This window comes from Ostrea edulis, chromosome 7, assembly GCF_947568905.1.
Source record: "Ostrea edulis chromosome 7, xbOstEdul1.1, whole genome shotgun sequence".
In the NCBI taxonomy this organism is placed as follows: Eukaryota; Metazoa; Mollusca; class Bivalvia; order Ostreida; family Ostreidae; genus Ostrea; species Ostrea edulis.
This window is the reverse complement of record NC_079170.1, coordinates 46,286,130-46,305,263: the sequence shown is the minus strand read 5'-3', so window position 1 is coordinate 46,305,263 and position 19,134 is coordinate 46,286,130. Positions and strand designations below refer to the sequence as shown.

Below are 19,134 nucleotides of genomic sequence, written 5' to 3'. Positions count from 1 at the left end.
TCACCCAGCCAAGTGCTGATCACGCTCGCTGTTGCTTAACTTGCATAATCAAGAGAGATTCTACCACATCACTAGAAAAGCTAGTTCTCTAGCGAGGCAGTATAAGTTCCCTCTTATACTGTTCGCTACACTTATATTACATGCATTTAAGCATAAATTCTTCATTTTCTGGCAAAGCTATATAGGTCAAGTACATAGTAGACATTTCCATTTAGAAAGCCACCATTTCGAGACTGAATGACAGGACAAGTATTGAATCTAGCATTATATTTAATGATGTAACTTACAGGTTCATCGTACAATTGCAAAGAATCACAAACAACTTCTTTTCAAATGTTAAGTCCCAGTTATTGCATCTACATAATTATGCAGTGCATAGAAAATAATGTATATTAAGCAAAATCGGTTTTACTAGTGATTACATCAAATAAATTTATACATAATACACACATTAATACTTTGAAGTTCCTCCCTCATTTATCCCCTTTCTTTACTTTTTGGGAGGAAAGCTAAAACCCTAGCTACTTCAATTTCTGCTTTGTGTGCTAGTTCAAGATGTCTTGCAATGTTAGCAATCATCTTATCACAAAAAAGCAGGCATGCAGTTTGTTAAAGTTTCCAATTGAATTTTTGGGAACACCTTATGGCTTAAAAAGAAATGTCTTTTTCTTTCTTTCCAGAGAGCATGGGATAGTTTTCACTCTCTATGCTACCGTAGCTTTCTTCACTATCAGATACTTTTTCACTTCCAGGATCAATGGTAGGACATTCTGAAACTATAATATAAACTTTGTTACTATCAAGTACAGCAAGCAAATTTATAGAATTTTACTTTCCTTACTTCATGAAACAATTTCCTATACCTTTATTTTGATCAAGACCTTCATTACAAAAGGGGTCTTTATTTGTAATAAAAAAACTTAAAGTACAAGCAAAGTTTTAAACCAAGACCCCAAATACTATTTGAGACATCATTTAGAAACTTTGAACAAGAAAATAATATAGGACGTAGGACATGCGTAGGAGATTTAGGTATTTTTCAAAAATCAGCAGTTTCATGCCAAAATCTCATTAGGGTCCAGTAAGATAATGTGACTTAAGTAGTTCACATAAAAAATAATGGGTATTTGTTATTGGTATATAAGGAATTTGCAAAGATCTTAAATGCTACTTGAGATATCATCCACAAACTACATGTTTTCTACACTGTGTAACATCACAACATTGGCCTTTAAGCATTTGACTTAAAAACAAGGGGCCCATGGGCCACATTGCTCACCTGAGTCTCTAAAGATTTTTCCTATATATTCGCATGTAAAACTTTGATCTCTATTGTGGCACCAACTTACTCCCAGGGACCATGGTTAATACAAACTTGAATCTATACTATGTCAGGAAGCTTTCATGTAAACATAAACTTTTCTGGCCCAGTGATTTTTCAGAAGATTTTTAATGATTTTCCCTATTATATAATATATTTGCATGTAAAATTTTTACTACCTACTTCAGCCCCATCTTACCCCTGGGGACCATGATTTTAACAAACTTGAATCTGCACTATCTCAGGATTCTTTCGTGCAAATGTAAACTTCTTTGGCCCAATGGTTCTTACGGATAAAATTTTTAAAATATTTTTTTCTATTTATTAGTTATGTAAATGAGTTTAACATAATTGAATCTGCACTATTCAGGAAGCTTTCATGTAAATTTCCGCTTTCCTGGCCCAGTAGTTTTTGAGAAGAAGATTTTTTTCCTATATATTTGTGTGCAAAACTTTGATCCCCTGTTGTGGCCCCATCCTACCCCGGGGGGGGGGGGGGGGGGGGGGGGGGGGGGGGCTGATTTTTACAAACTTGAATCTGCACTATGTCAGGAAGCTTTCATGTAAATCTCAGCTTTTTGCTGGCCCAGTGGTTCTTGAGAAGATTTTTAAATGACCCCACCCTATTTTTGCATTTTTGTGAGTATGGCCCTTCATTTGAAGAAACTTGAAAGTCCTTCACCCAAGGATGCTTTTGACCAAGTTTGGGTATAATTGGCCCAGTGGTTCTGGAGAAGAAGTCTAAAATGTAAAAAGTTTACAGACTTATGGACAGATGACGGACAACAGGCGATCAGAAAATCTCACTTGAGATTTCAGCTCTGGTGAGCTAAAAATAAAGGCCGTTCTAAGTCATGAGGATAACACCTACAAAGTTTTATTCCAAGTTCTTGAGATATCATCTGAAAAACCCTTGGTTGACTAACAGATGGATAAATGGAAAGATCCAATTTAATATCCCCTTCTTTCGTGCAAGGTGTGAGACTAAAGAAGATGAAAGGCAATTACCTTCTATCATGAGGTCACTTTCCTAAAACTGTCAGGAAGATCATCTTGGTTTTCTATTGACAAAAAACATTCAAGGAATAAATACAAAAGCTACCTGATTTATATGAGTATAAACTGTATTGGGGCAGCTTATGCTTTAAAACCCTGAAAGCAATATATATTTAAGTGTGAAATGTTCGTGCTAGTATAAACTATATTTTTTTTACCCAAACAAATAGGTGTTACAACCAGAAACAGTGTTCGAAATTGGTTTAAAACTTGGTATAGACCATTGGTCTATGCCAAAACAAGATGACATAGACCTAATGAAATTGGCATAGACCGCAACATTGAAAAAAAAAAAACCCACAAATTTAAAACATTGTCATTTACTTCTAATGTACTTAGCATATTTTCTTTCCATTTCCATAACAATGTCCTTCTTTCCTCATAACGTTTATCAGAAGTCGACTTTTGGGATAACTATTGTTTTAGACCGAGAAATCGGCATGGACAATTTGGTCTATCTTAATTACAATTGGCATAGACCAGTGTCATTTGACATAGACTCGGTCTATCGGTCTATGGTTAATTTTGAACACTGCAGAAATAAGAGGTCCATGAGCCACATCGCTCACCTGAGTCACCTTGGCCCATATCTGAAGACTTTCCATATAGATTTGCATGTAAAACCTTAGTCCCTATTATGGCCCCAACTACCCCTGGAGGCCACGATTTTTGCAAACTTGAATCTACACTATGTCAGAAAGCTTTCATGTAAATATCAACTTCTTTGGCCCAATGGTTCTTGAGAAGAAGATTTTTAAAGATTTTCCCTATATTTGTATGTAAAACTTTGACCCCCCCCCCCCACTTGTGGCCCCACCCTACACCCCGGGGCCATGATTTGAACAAACTTGAATCTGCACTATGTCAGAAAGTTTTCATGTAAAAATCAGCTTTTCTGGCTCAGTGGTTCTTGAGAAGAAGATTTTTTAAAGTTTTTCCCTATATATTTGTATGTAAAACGATCCCCCTTGTGGCCCCATCCTACCCCTGGGGCCATGATTTGAACAAACTTGAATCTGCAATACGTCAGGAAGCTTTCAGGTAAATTTCAGCTTTTCTGGCCCAGTGGTTCTTGAGAAGAAGATTTTTAAATGACCCCACCCTATGTTTGCATTTTTGTGATTATCTCCCCTTTGAAAGGGACATGGCCCTTCATTTGAACAAACTTGAAAGCCCTTCACCGAAGGATGCTTTTGGCCAAGTTTGGTTGAAATTGGCCCAGTGGTTCTGGAGAAGAAGATAAAATTGTGAAAAGTTTACAACAACGACAACAACGATGACAGACAACGGACAAATGTTGATCAGAAAAACTCACTTGAACCTTCGGTTCAGGTGAGCTAACAAGTTATTTACACAATAAAATGCTTTCTTTGTTGTTTCATCGGGTAATGAAGGTAGCTAGCATTGCAAAAAAAAAATTCATAACCCGTGTAAACGGGTTATGTAAGCTTTTTGTGCAATGATTGCTACCTTCATCACCCGATGAAGCAACAAAGAAAGACATTTTATTGTTCATATTTATATTTTGTTGTATTGTTTTCAAATATAAACTAGATTGAAGTACTAATATAACATATAATTGACCCATTTGTTACGTTAAACAGAACAGCCAACGCACCCTTTGACCTTGATGACGCCCCATATTTGGTAATGATTACACAGAAAGGTGGTACAAAAAAACTGGATCCAACAAGTTTGCAACAAACATGCTTTCATTGCTCCAGATGAAAGCAATGTCAATTTCAATAGAAATATAAGAGAAAAAATTCAATGAATGTAAATATATGTATATAAGATTGTTCTGTTTCAATTGCTGAGTACTGCAGTACAGGGGAAAATGACTTTAAAGAGATAATTACCTTCAATTTGAGTCTGAATCACTGTCTGAGCAGTGGTCTGGTTCATAATCAGGGTCCTTCACTAAAAAAAATAAATAAATGAAATTGATTTAAAGCTATATACATGTATTCCGTATTACAAAGTATGTTTGCAATGTTGGAAACCAGACCAAAATTTTGTCAGTATAAACTATATAAAAGAGACCTTTCTGACAAGTGTGATGAATCATTATTGGTACTGTGGTTTCATCATTATTCGTTAAACATCAGTTCCTTGTCAAGTGAATTCCTTGTCAAGTCGATCACTCACTCTCTCTTTCAAAACGACATGGATTTTTATACACATGTAGTAACAATCAGGTAAAGTGTCAAAATTTACAGAAAAGAATGTCTGAAATACAAGCTGATCTCTTTTACTGAGATCTTTTTTTCTCTCTCCATTTCTGATGTCTTTCTTCTGTAGTTGACCACAACTTTGTTCATACCTAAAAGCATATAATCCTTCATATCTTCTGTATCAGTGTCACTGTCTGAAAAAACCAATCTATGCCAGGATATTTGCGTTAAAATTCCACAGAGGTATTACAAATGCAGCCATACTTTTTTAATATGTATACTTTCTTCTCTTACTCTATTTACATTTAAAAAATTCTTATACAGATATAGATTTAAGATTCCTGAAATCCTGTCCCCCCCCCCCACCCCCCGGTCTCTCTCTCTCAACTTTTATTCATGTGTTGTTCATTTACAAATTATAAATTCTGCTCATACCTGCAGGAGCGTATCTCCAACTTTTGCATTATAAGATGAATCACAGTCATTGACTGCAATATCCTGTCCCTTGCTTAGACATTTCCCTGAAAGATAGGGGTGAATCAATATATCGAAATGCACCGGTATACGCCTGTCTAGCGATATACAATATGGTGTTTCGACGATACGATATGTCGGGTTTAAAAATAGCCCTTTTAATAGTTGGGATCGAAGTTCATAATTTAAAAATGGCTTCTAACAGGAACACGATTCTTCAGACCATTCTCTCACCAGAGGGCGTGCTACGCAAGCTTCACTGGGGCGTAGCGTAACGCCCTCTGGTGAGAGATTGTTCCTCAGACTTTAATACCCGCTTTTACATTGTGACATCAGAGGTTCCTCAGACTTTAATTGTCATTGTTTGTTTTGTTATGAAATAAAAGATATTAAACCACTTCATTTTTTTTAATTTTGATATTTTACTTCAGAAAATGCTTAACTACATTGTAAATCCAATATATCAGATATCGCATCAGAAAATATTGTATTGTATCGTATCGGAAAATCTTGATCAATACACACCTCTACTGAAAGACAACACATTAGAAAGTTTATAGTTATGCATATTATCTCTATCTTGTAAACTTCCTTCTTCCATTCTTTCTAAGTGATAAAGAACATTATATACATGTACATTGGATTCTTATATACATGTATTGAAATTCTGGATAGCTTCAAAATGTAAAAATCACGTGGGGATCCGGGTTAGAATAGGTCCTCAGTACCCCCTGCTTGTTGTAAGAGGCGACTAAATGGGACAGTCCTTAGGATGAGACCGCAAAAACTGAGGTCCCGTGTCCCAGCAGGTGTGGCACGATAAAGATCCCTCCCTGCTCAAAGGCTGTAAGCGCTGAGCATAGGCCTAAATTTTGCAGCCCTTCACCGGCAGTGGTGACGTCTCCATATGAGTGAAAGATTCTCGAGAGGGACGTTAAACAATATTTAATCAATCAAAATGTAAAGGGAAATATTTATGTTATACTAAAGAATGCTTGCTTCTCTCACTCTCATTTTCTAACCTCTTCTCTCTTTCAAAATGACACCAATTTTAACACACATGTAGTGACATTCAGGTGCCAAAAAAATTTGATTCTTTTTCTCTTCTAACCTCTTCTCTCTTTCAAATTAACACCAATTTTTACACACATGTTGTGACAATCAGGTGTCAAAATAACAAAAATTGATTCTCTCTCTCTCTCTCATTTTTAATGTTGTAGTTGCAAGAAGTAATTAATTTGTTTTATACCTGAACATGCATCATCCTCAACATTGGCTTCTGTAAGTGAAACAATGGCGCAGTTTCTCATCATGCTTGAACATTTTCCCTAAAAGCAAAAGAGTACTTTAATTTGAAATGCAGGTGAATCCTGATGTTTACTTCCTTCTTCCACTCTTTCTAAGACACACAAATTATAATACACATAGATTCGTATACACATGTAGTGACATTCATGTTGTGTCCAAACACACAAGTTGTATTCAGGTTATACTAAAGGATTAAAAGATGCTTGCTCTCTTTCCCTTTCTTTCTCTCTCTCTCCTTCCACTCTTTCTAAGACACACATATAGTATATATATATATATATATATATATATATATAGATTCTAACACACATGTAGTGACATCCAGGTAGTGTCAAATTACAAATGTTGTATTCTTGTTATACTAAGGATGTTCTCTCTCTCTCTCTCTCTCTCTCTCTCTCTCTCTTTCTCTCTCTCCATTTCTAACATCTTCCCTCTCTTTCAAAATGACAATTTTTTTTACACACATGTAGTGACATTCAGGTGTCTAAATGTAATTTTTTTCAATTCAAGTTAAACTAAAGGATAATTTCTCTCTCTCTCTCTCTCTCTCTCTCTCTCTCTCTCTCTCTTTCTTTCTAACATCTTCCCTCTCTTTCAAAATGACAAAATTCTTTACACACATGTAGTGACATTCAGGTGTCTAAATGTATTTTTTTTATTCAAGTTAAACTAAAGGATAATTCTCTCTCTCTCTCTCTCTCTCTCTCTCTCTCTCTCTCTCTCTCTCTAACATCTTCCCTCTCTTTCAAAATGACAATTTTTTTTTACACACATGTAGTGACATTCAGGGGCCCGTTTTACAAAAGGTCGTAAGTCTTAAAATTAGTCGTAAGACATAACTTACGATGTGAGACCGTTTTACAAAGATTTAGGATTTACAAGTTACGATGAAATTCAGCCTTAAGTCTACGACCGCCCGGGGGCGACCCTATGTCCCAAGTTTTGTTGTAAGTGCTCCATAAAATCTTTGTTACTATGGTTATTAAAATAATTCAACATGGCTGCATTTCTAATGTTTAATGTTATGAATGAGACTCATAAAAAACGTGTGCTGCGGGTGTTTCGCGATAGAAATAATCCGTTGGACTACCTCAGTGATGTTGAGGTAGTCGAGAGGTATCGTTTGCCCAGGCGGTATCTCTACGAGTTAACAAATTTAGTGCCGGGAGACGTAGAGCATCCTACAAACCTAAGCAAGGCTGTACCAGCTGTTATTCAAGTACATACCATGATTCATTATTGTCTGCACACATAAAGGCCTGTCCTGCCTCCTTTGTTTACTACAATGCATCACTTCCTCTGATGACTGCGTCACACAAAATGTGGTATTTCCGTCAGTGCGCGGATCAAACAAATGTAGCAAGTGTGTGCCATAGGACCCATTGCAATGTTTTTTTACAATGTTTGTATATTCCCGCATAGACCATACTTTTTCCAATGATCATGATGATGTTGACTACTTCAAGCATTTTTAAAAAGAATATGTATGTCATATCAGATCTTATATTTCGACGCACCCATCCACGTAGGCCTAGTTATGTACGCCTATATTATACGTGTATGCACTTACATGTACTAGTACATCATTTATATGCACGGTTTTATCCAATATCATGGTAGATTTATACCAATTATTAGTATGTATGAGAAAGACACTGTATTGGGGAAAAATTGTGAGTGAATTAATCCCTAACCCTTTTCCACATCCGCCCCCATCCATTAAATTATCAGTTAGGCCTATTAGTATGTTTGTAATGTATTTCAAATGGAAAAAGAAATTGTGAGTGAATTAATTAATTAATAACTACATTCCCCCATTATACCAGTTATTAGTATTTATGAAAAAATAGACAGTGTTGCATTTTTTTTAACGTGTGATTGAATGCCCCCCCCCCCCCCCCCCCCCCCCCCCTTAACAAGTACCATCATCCATCATATTGCTTGTTATATAGCCATTAACGAACTGCAAAGATTCACCTTTCCGTCCTATATTAGACCACTTGATACAGCCACGTACCTGTAAAATTATTATTTTATATCGCCTAGTACATGTATATTATAATACACAAGAATAACTCTTATTTAAAATCTAACTTTTAAAAAATCAAGTTAATTTCCTTGATATTGGAAATCTGTAACTAATATTAAGATAATTAGGAATATATATAATTTGAGATCGAATAATAAGTCTAATTATTCATATAATATGCATGTATTAGCACAACTAACTTATAATTAGCAATCTGACCCCCCCCCCCCCCACCCCTCCCCACCTTAGTCTTGTAACTCGAATATAAATGCATGTGCATTTGTATATACAATGTATGTAAAAACAAAATGCTTGCTCATAACATGCTATGCAGTAATCAAGAATTGTTTATATGTACATGTATTGATCAGCTTCAAATGGTTAACATTCAATTAACAGGTTTTGGCTACAGTCAGGCCCCCTCATCCCCTTGATTTATTTTGGCGATATTTTCTTCAAAGTGTGTGGATTCCCTGTCTATCCCATCCCAATTTAGGTAGTCGTTTCACTGTTCGTATGAATTAGTAGTTTATTAATTAATGTATCAATTAAGATTGTATGCCAACATGTTTGGTAAATCAATAGATTGAATTGAATAAATTTACTTCGCTTAATTAGCAATGCAAATATATAATTCAAAGTTAATTTGCTCCAATTTTCTTTCCTCCCCAGTGGCTGCACGTCAAAGCGTCGGGTTTCGCGCAATATCTATGTTCAATTCTACAACTTCATGCGCTGAAGAGTTCCATATACGACTTGCGACAAAAGAATTTACGATATACGATTACGATACATTTTGTAAAACGGTCCTACGATCTGTCGTAAGTTCTTCAAATTTATGACTTAGGACTTAAGATTTACGACTTTTTGTAAAACGGGCCCCAGGTGTCTAAATGTAATTTTTTTTAAATTCAAGTTAAACTAAAGGATAATTTTCTCTCTCTCTCACCTCTCTCTCTCTCTCATTGTTGCTAACAGCATGAAGTATTTAATTTTTTATACCTGAAAATGCATCATTCTCCTCACTGGCTTCTCTAAGTGAGACAATGGAACTGTTCCCTATTTTCTCATCATGCTTGGACATTTTCCCTGAAAGTAAAAGTGAATCCTGATGTTTACCTCCTTCTTCCACTCTTTCTAAGACACACAAATTATAATACACATAGATTCTTATACACATGTAGTGACATTCATGTAGTGTCAAAACACACAAGTTGTATTCATGTTATTCTAAAGGATTAAAAGATGCTCTCTCTCTCTCTCTCTCTCTCTCTCTCTCTCTCTCTCTCCTTTTTTAACATCTTCCCTCTCTTTCAAAATGACAAAAAAATTTACACACATGTAGTGACATTCAGGTGTCTAAATGTAATTTTTTTTAATTCAAGTTAAACTAAAGGATAATTCTCTCTCTCTCTCTCTCTCTCTCTCTCTCTCTCTCTCTCTCTCTCCTTTTTTAACATCTTCCCTCTCTTTCAAAATGACAAATTTTTTTACACACATGTAGTGACATTCAGGTGTCTAAATGTAATTTTTTTAAATTCAAGTTAAACTAAAGGATAATTCTCTCTCTCTCTCTCTCTCTCTCCTTTTTTAACATCTTCCCTCTCTTTCAAAATGACAAATTTTTTTACACACATGTAGTGACATTCAGGTGTCTAAATGTAATTTTTTTAATTCAAGTTAAACTAAAGGATAATTCTCTCTCTCTCTCTCTCTCTCTCTCTCTCTCTCTCTCTCTCTCTCTCTCTCTCTCTCCTTTTCTAACATCTTCCCTCTCTTTCAAAATGACAAATTTTTTTTAAACACATGTAGTGACATTCACGTGTCTAAATGTAATTTTTTTTTAATTCAAGTTAAACTAAAGGATAATTTTCTCTCTCTCTCTCTCTCTCTCTCTCTCTCTCTCTCTCTCCCCTCTCTCTATCTCTCTCTCTCTCATTGTTGCTAACAACAAGAAGTATTGAATTTCTTATACCTGAAAATGCATCAGTCTCCTCACTGGCTTCTCTAAGTGAGACAATGGCACTGTTCCCTATTTTCTCATCATGCTTGGACATTTTCCCTGAAAGTAAAAGTAAATCCTGATGTTTACCTCCTTCTTCCACTCTTTCTAAGACACACAAATTATAATACACATAGATTCTTATACACATGTAGTGACATTCATGTAGTGTCAAAACACACAAGTTGTATTCATGTTATACTAAAGGATTAAAAGATGCTCTCTCTCTCTCTCTGCTCTCTCTCTCCTTCCACTTTCTAAGACACACAGATAGTATATATATATATATATATATATATATATATATATATATATATAGATATAGATTCTAACACACATGTAGTGACATTCAGGTAGTGTCAAATTACAAATGTTGTATTCTTGTTAAAGTAAAGGATCTCTCTCTAGTATTTAATTTCTTATACATGAAAATGCATCATTCTCCTTACTGGTTTCTCTATGTGAGGCAATAGCACTGTTCGCTATTTTCTCATCATGCTAGGACATTTTCCCTGAAAGTAAAAGAGTACTTTAATTTGAAATTCAGGTGAATCCTGATGTTTACCTCCTTTTTCCACTCTTTCTAAGACACACATATCAGTATACACATAGATTCTTATACGAAACATTGTAGTGACATTCAGGTAGTATCAAAACACAAACTGCCACGGTGGCCTAGAGGTTATAGCATTCGCCTCGCATGTGGAAGGTCGGGGTTAGAATCCTGGCCGCGACAAACCTAAGTCATTAAAACAGGTAGTGACAGTTCCATAGCCAAACGCTTGGTATCAGGTGTGAATGTCACAGGTCCTCAGAGATGACTTTAAAAACAGATATCCATTGTCACAGTGGGTGTGGCATGCTAAAGAACCCTCACTGTTTAATGGCTGAGCAAAGGCCTGAATTTGAAGCCCTTCACTGGTCTTGGTGACATCTCCATATGAGATAATTGACAAGCATTAAGAAACCACATACCTGAGTGTATAATGTTTGAATAGTTTCAATGAAAATTTTCAGAAGAAACAAGGTAAAATTTATAAGTCTATACTAGCATTACATCTGAAAAAAGTACAGAGATCTATAAAAAAAAAAAAAAAAAAAAAAAAAAAAAAAAAAAAAAAAGGCAACATAGAATGCATCACTCAAGTTTGTAAGTAACTCTTTGAATGCAAAAATGATCTTCTTGACCATCCTTGTGATTTTACTATGCTATAAACATACATTGCCAAGTTAATTTCAAAGTATAAAATAATGAATGTACATGTTCAACATATTAACAGATATAACAATAGATTACTTTTATAGCCTAAAATAGTCACACAAAATGAAGATTGCTTTATGGAAAAAGTTACAACTAGATTTCTGATCAGATTATTAACAATGACATATGTCAAATATTTGGCAATATGCATAGTTATTATGTAAAATCCTATAAAGCTTTCAGGATATCTAAATACGAGTACAATTATGTCTCAGGCCATCTACTACACATAAAACACTATACAGAAAACTAAACACACTGTTTCATACCTTTTTCTCTGATTTCTTTGGCTTTTTGAGATCAAAGGGATCATCATGATTCATCTTCTGAAAGAAGTATAATTACTCAAAATTGAAGTATGGTTTTCAACTAGAAGCATGAAATGTTAAGAAAGGCTAGTAGAAAATAATTGTGCGAGTACCGCTGCACATCCCACTCAATAATATCTCACTCCTATTGATACACATATTGTCAAATGTCAGGGATTTAGACCCCTTCTTAGGCACTTATGGCCTTTAAGCAGTGGGGATTCTTTTATGTGCCAAACCTGTTCACAATGAACCTGTTTTGAACTTCACAAAGGACTGGCCCATTTCCTTCCCTTTTATAACAAATGGGAACAGGGAATTACATAATACATTTAACTTTACTGGGATTGGCGAAAAGAGGAGGTATTAGACTAAATATTACTATTTTGTATTATTTACGAAAAAATATTTATTGATTATCGCATTGTTAATTCATAAATGTATTTTAATACATACAAAATTAATTGGAAAATTTATGATTTCATATTTAAGGGCGAGATAGCTCCTTGACGATGGGCCTGGATAGAGATATCTTGGCTCTGAGCACAAGGCAGCCCTAGGTTCCAGATGCTGTCTCACCTTGTCCATGACATGTGTATCAGCTAGAGCTGAGCCTGATAAACTACTATGCATATGATATAGAACATGAAACAAGAAACTAAGATAATTTGTTGAAGATCCCCACATAACCGAAACTTTCGCTCTCAATTGAAATGTTTTCATTTGTAGTCGACCAATTATAAGATAGCAGATATCTATACTTATACATGAATAAATTTTGCCAATAAACTAAGAAATGCTTGCAAATGAGCTATTGCTTGCACCTTTAAAATTTCAACCACATATGAGATGATGTCCCTATAAACTATAATTGAATTCTACCTGATCAGCAATTATTGTGAAATTAATTGAAAACCTACTTTCATTTTCGATAAACTACCCCGAAATAGCAAAAATGAGAGTAAAGTGGTGGACACGCTTTGGCGGATCTAAGTCATTTGGAGATGACAACATATAGTAATATATTACATAAATCTGTTAATAGTGAATATGTTAATAGGAAATTGATTTAAAGTATGCATAGGATTGGGCGAATTAGGATGCGATAATTGTTAAATCTATAAAATGCGCGAATTTGTATCTTCTATCCACAATTTTAGTTTTAAAGGAAATTTCCAGATGTTCGGGTAGCTAAACAGAGTTTCGTATAATATTCATTTCACCATGGACCAGACACAAATTCACCATGAAAAGAACATTTTTAATGCACGTTTTTTTTCTTTTATTCATATTTATAACTTCAAATACATCTATTAGTAAAATAAACTTTTAAAAATAAACAAAGCAACAGATACAGTACTACTCCAAGCGCTCAAATTGTGGGTCTCTTTGATAATGCATTTAAAAACTAAAGTCCCATGCTACGGTAGGTGCTGGCACGATAAAGAACCCCTTACTGATCAATAACCCTTAACACGGAAGTTCCAATTGTTAATTGAAGAATTTACATGGACATAGATATATATGTTAAATTAATATTTTTAATTCTTTGGATCTGTGATTTATTTTCATAAGATAAGAAATTCTTTTTATTCTAAACTTTTACTGCATAGTTGTTCGATGCTTGGTCAATATTGTTCAATCCATGGTGAAATAGCTCAATACTGCATTAATTAGTTTTATTTTCTCTTACACTGTCATTATTTATGTGTAAAGTGTGATTTCTCGTGCTTGTGCGGGTATTCAACTAGTATAATCAGAAACACAAGATTGGAATTAAAAATTAAAACATTATAACAATATGTTATGTTTAAACTTATAAAAAAGTTCAACTGTTTGGTGGATAAAAATATCTACACTTTACTATATGTATGCATGTTTGACTATAGAATGGGGGTCAAACACACTGTCAAGTGAGGAAGGGGGGACAATTGAGGGGTTGGAGCAGATGTTACAAATCTCATATCGTTAAAGGCTCTGTTTATTACAAAAAAATTATGCACAATGGCAGGACCAAATAAAATACATTCATCCATCCTCCAACAAGTTCCATCAAACCTGTACTTAGGAATTACCATCTGAAGAGCTAAAGCGGGGAACACAAATTTCTAACATCACCAAGAAGGCTGATTCAAACCTAGGCTATATCTGTGAAGAAATCTACAAAACTGCCCCAAAGGAAGCCGACGAAATACCTATATCTCATTTATATGACCTATCTTAGAGTACGTATCTTTTGTATGGGATCCTTACTACACTAAGGACATCAGCAACATTGAGAGAGTCCAAATCATCGGAGCAAGAGTTATCTCTCTGACCATACCAACCGAGTAGCAGAATGTATCAGTGCAATATTCAGAGATTTCAAACAACCAACACTTCAAGACAGATGCTGTAACATTAGACTAACATACTTCTACAAGGTAGTTTAGGGACTGATGCCAGCCATACACCGCCACAAAATTACTGTACCCACCACGTACCTTGAAATTATGCAGAAGTGACAGAACCATCACTGCCCATACATATACAGACTATAATACTGATAAAATATCTGACCATTCAGCTTTACTATGACAGCAGAGGATTGATTTTTGCGACAAAGTCCTGCACTCTCTCACTAATTGAAATTACACTAAATTTGCAATTTGCTATGTATTCATAGATACAAGTATTGAACTGTTGAAGTAAAATATTAATATGTATATGCTACCCGGAACAAGGTTTAACCTGTTAACCTCCAACATATTTCCAAACTTAATTTTGATAAAACAAATAACCTCCATTGTTTACGATTATGGTGATTTATACAACACTTCAATATACAGGATTACAATTCTGATTAGTCCCGATCCACAATGCTGCTCATGTTCACTAAGTTCAGTTCACTCACCAGCATGCAGCAGCCATGATTTCAGTGCCTACTGGGCTACTTTCACTTTCACAGGAAGTGAATGCAGATCGAGGTCAAATTAACGTTGTAGACCCTGTTGTTTGGAATTGGACTCTGAGCATAGATTGATCATACATGATGAGTATTTACTCAATGATTGATCAGGAGAGATACTTCGAATTACATTTCATGCCCAGATATGTTGGGCCCAATGCGTCTTTGCTCCAACCATCACAAACTGACAAACGGATGGTGACCGTGATACTGATAGTAACAGCTGAGTAAGGTAAATATCTTGTAAACATGCAGAACTTTGGAATACGTACTTTTAAGATTTGAATATCGTGGCCAGATAGCAGGATAGATAGATTACAATTTATCAAGTGTATGTATCAGACATTCTTAAAAGCAATTTTTCTTTGCCTATAAGATTTCAAAATAGACCAGACTTAATTTTATCTTATTCTAGGATATTTTAGTTTTGACTATATGGTAATTTGTCATGACTTTCGACAGGCTACATGTACCCCGATCATCACTGAAAGGCAACCGGGATGCAGTCTTTAAATCTGGAGTTCTGGGCAGAACTGTGCATTTCTGGAACAATGATGAGTTTAAGTGAAATGGTAATTTGTCATGAATTTCTACAGTGACTACATGTACCCTGACCATCTTTGAAAGGCAACTGGGATACAGTGCAGTCTTTATCTGGAATTCTTGACAGAACTGGACATTCCTGGAACAATGATCAATTCAAGTGAAACAGACTTGGGTGCAAGCAGACATTCTTGTAATTACAGAATGTATTCCTTAAGAGAGGCAACATGTGACCTGAAAACAATTCTATTCAGATCTATTTAAGGAATGAATTCAATATCTAATTCATCCAAGTATATACTGGGTTTGGGCAGTTTGCGCTTTTTTAAACTGCTAAGTGGTTTATGAAAAAGCACATTTTTGAACTTGCAAAAGAAATCAGACCAACTGCTGATATACGTGGTTTTCAGTGAGTTAATCAACGATTATCTATGAAAAGTTAGCTACACTGAACAGTTTCTTTTTTACATGAGTATATATACCTGAAACCCATTGCACATCATAAGAATTTTATTTTATTTTGGACAGTGCTCTTGTTGTAAAGTGTTATGTGTAATGCATGCGAGTTGTGGACAGGGTTTGTAGTCATCTGAGAACAAGGATTGGCACGTTGGGTGGACTTGGAGCAATCTTCATATGCTAAACCCAGTTTTAGAAGAAACGAAGAAAGCAAACACTAGATCAGTTCCAACTAATAGAGCTGTCAATCAGGATAAGCAATAAAACATGTTGACCAAATTGGCACTCGGCTGTAATAAAACATTGTGTGTAGGGAACATGTACTAGAAGGAAAGAGCGTTTATGTATACATTTAGTTTTTATGTAATATTCATTAATTATTATTATATGATTGATATTAAATATGTAAGGCCACACCAATTTGTAAAATAGTTCTTCGGATTTTCAAACAAAAAAAGTGAGGCGAGAGGGCGAAATTATTTCACAAATATTATTTTTAATTTTGGAGATAAAAATTATGAGGCGAGCGAATACAAGAAATATAAATATTTTTAATTGAATTAAGTGTGATTTTAAAAAGCGGGCGCCTAAAAATAAAGATCTAAAATCATCAGATATCATTTGTTTACCACATAAACTTAATATTTTTCAACTTTGTTGATATAGTTTACAATAAATAAGAAGTATTTCAGGTTTCAAAGACTTATTTTCTTTATACCTAATACATGTACTTTGCAACATTAACTGATAAGGTCTTTTTGAAGCATTTTATTTAAGTTTCATTTCTACAAACTTTCGATTCAGAGATATGCATATTGCTAGGGACACATCCAGTTTTGACATTCATTGCAAATGCAATATCCATTGCATCGCTTTGAGAATTTTCTTGAATTTTGATATGACATCACCAAACCTTTTGTGAATTTGTCGTTAACTGTCGGTCCGGTTTAAAATAGTCATCGATCAGTACCCCTTGCTTGTTGTAAGAGGCGAATGAATTGGGCGGTCCTTCAGATAGGACTGCAAAAACTGAGATCCTTGTCACAGCAGGTTTGGCACGATAAAGATCCCTCAGTGCCATAAGCGCTGAGCATAGGCCTAAATTTTGCAGCCCTTCACCGGCAATGGTAATGTCTTCATGTGAGTGAAATATTCTCAAGAGAGACTTCAGTCAATATATAGGGTAATCAAACAATCAATCATATGCTATCAATGTTCTTTAAATAGTGGCATCGAATAGCGCTTCAAAAGTTTCATCGGCTTCCAGTTCGATTCCAGCATAAGGAACAACTTCCAATCCAGTGTTATGAAGTATCGTACATATTAAGATAGACATCATGAATAACTTAACCGTATTACACTGTTAGGAAATTTCTCGAGAGCCCGCGTTTCTGTCATTGTCAGCATGTACATCAAGGTTATTTGTACGCCTGTTGTAAAAATTAAAAAAAAGATTTACAGATATTTTTGAACACGTGGGCGGATATTATTTTTTGATAATATTATAATTTGGATTTGTTACAAATAGAAGCGGCGAATCCGACGAACTAGATTACAAATTGGCATGGCCTAAATACTTATTTTTATTTTGAATTCTTTTTTACAAAGTGACATACTGGCTCTAAAAAGGTATTTCATTTTTTGATTATGGCAACGAAAATAAGAACATATATATCAGGAATTTATATTTAAGGGAGGTTTCACGCTTTCTAAATCATCCCTTACCAGCTGTTTAAAATTCATCCGGAATTACAATTACAAACCAGGTTGTTTTGGACATTGATATGAGTGTCACATGATTGGGATTGCTGTCTAAAAATAGTACTGATGAGAATTTAAGAAATGGAATTTGAGGTAATTTGATGATTGTAATCAGAAATATTTATTTAGAAATAGTACATCATAAAGGGGCATGGACACGATTTGAGCTGAAAATTTTAAAATTTCATTTTTCCATTTTTACTGTTTACAATGCTTAACAAAAGTATTTCTAATGGTCAACCGAAATTTGAATAGGAGTTGTTGAGTTACAAGTGAGATACAGCACTCACAATTCTTTGTAAAGTAAACAAGGCTTGCGCCATATTTTTGTTTACATATAGATAGCTTAATAGAAAATAGCATGTTTAAACCAAAATGAGATGCCAAACACTAGAAAGTATTTAATTGTGTTCAGAATTATCTGCTTTAAACGAAACATTTACTAGTATATTCAACCTATGTAAACAAAAACATGGCACAAGCCTTGTTTATTACAAAGAATTGTGAGCTCTGCATCTCCCACGTACTTTGACAACTGACACTCAAATTTTTGCTGACCATTAGAAATACCTTAGTTAAGCATTCTAAACATTAGAAATGAAAAAATAAAATTTGAAAATTTTCAGCTCAAATCGTGTCCATGTCCCTTTATTTTCTCCCTCAGTGCCCTCGTCCGAAAATAAATATTTTCTTGACTATTTGATAATAAAACAAAACAGAAAAAGTGAATAGGTTGGTTCCGTTCGTTACAAGATCGCTTTTAATAAGCAAACATCAAATTGACAAAGCTGAAAAATCACCAATGAAAACAGATGAATTCAAAACTGAAAATGGGCTGGGTGGGAGGGAAGGCTATTTAAGCACAGAAATACAAAAGCGACCTTTGTTGCTTGTAACGAATCTTGCATTGCCCGAACACTGACCAGTAGTAGTATATATACTAAGCGCTGGTGCATGAGCTCAAAAACCCGCGAAATGTATTTACGGAAAATAACCAAAAATGACGAAATGTAAAATGTAAAGAAATGAGTTTAATAGATATACAAATAATATCAATTAAGGAAAAAAATCGGGTATTTCTGACAGACCACTTGCTCATGCAAGACACCGTGCTGCAGTATTTACATTCCCTTTGCATCTGCCTGATCATGAAGCAAAAGGGAAAATCTATATTTTTGTTTAAAGCCAAACAGTATTTCTATTTTTGGATCTACATGTATTTACTTTTGACCATCACAATATTTCAAAAGTTCATATTTTCATATGAGAAATTATATGGTTTTGTTTACAGGTAGAAATGCTACTCTCTGTCTGCATGTAAATTTAACATGCTTCACTTTCCAAGGTTGAAGTGAAATGTCTTCAATGTTTGTGCATGTTAGGAAATAATAGAAATACTGTAAGTCCAACATTGTACAGGTTTGTGTGTTGTGTGCAATAAATTGCAAGTGTTTTAACTTAACGAAAGCTACAGTTATGCAGCTAAAT

General features: G+C 34.7%; 2 long non-coding RNA genes across 9 annotated transcripts; one reads left to right on the top strand and one right to left on the bottom strand.

Annotated features, from left to right (window-relative positions):
* Positions 1-252: 252 nt before the first annotated feature.
* Positions 253-14,911, bottom strand: LOC130048193 (uncharacterized). Of its 8 annotated transcripts, none has more exons than XR_008797032.1 (10): positions 14,830-14,911; positions 11,898-11,954; positions 10,793-10,879; positions 10,341-10,427; positions 9,368-9,454; positions 6,275-6,353; positions 4,987-5,072; positions 4,237-4,297; positions 2,330-2,382; positions 253-776 (listed from the first exon to the last, which is right to left on the bottom strand). It is a non-coding gene; the product is annotated as an uncharacterized LOC130048193 (long non-coding RNA). The 8 variants fall into 8 exon arrangements; XR_008797036.1 differs by having other exon boundaries at positions 10,817-10,879; XR_008797034.1 differs by having other exon boundaries at positions 10,817-10,879; positions 14,771-14,859.
* A 53-nt stretch (positions 14,912-14,964) lies between these two features.
* On the top strand, positions 14,965-17,471 carry LOC125661265 (uncharacterized). Its single transcript, XR_007364806.2, has 2 exons — positions 14,965-15,115; positions 15,346-17,471. It is a non-coding gene; the product is annotated as an uncharacterized LOC125661265 (long non-coding RNA).
* Positions 17,472-19,134: the final 1,663 nt, after the last annotated feature.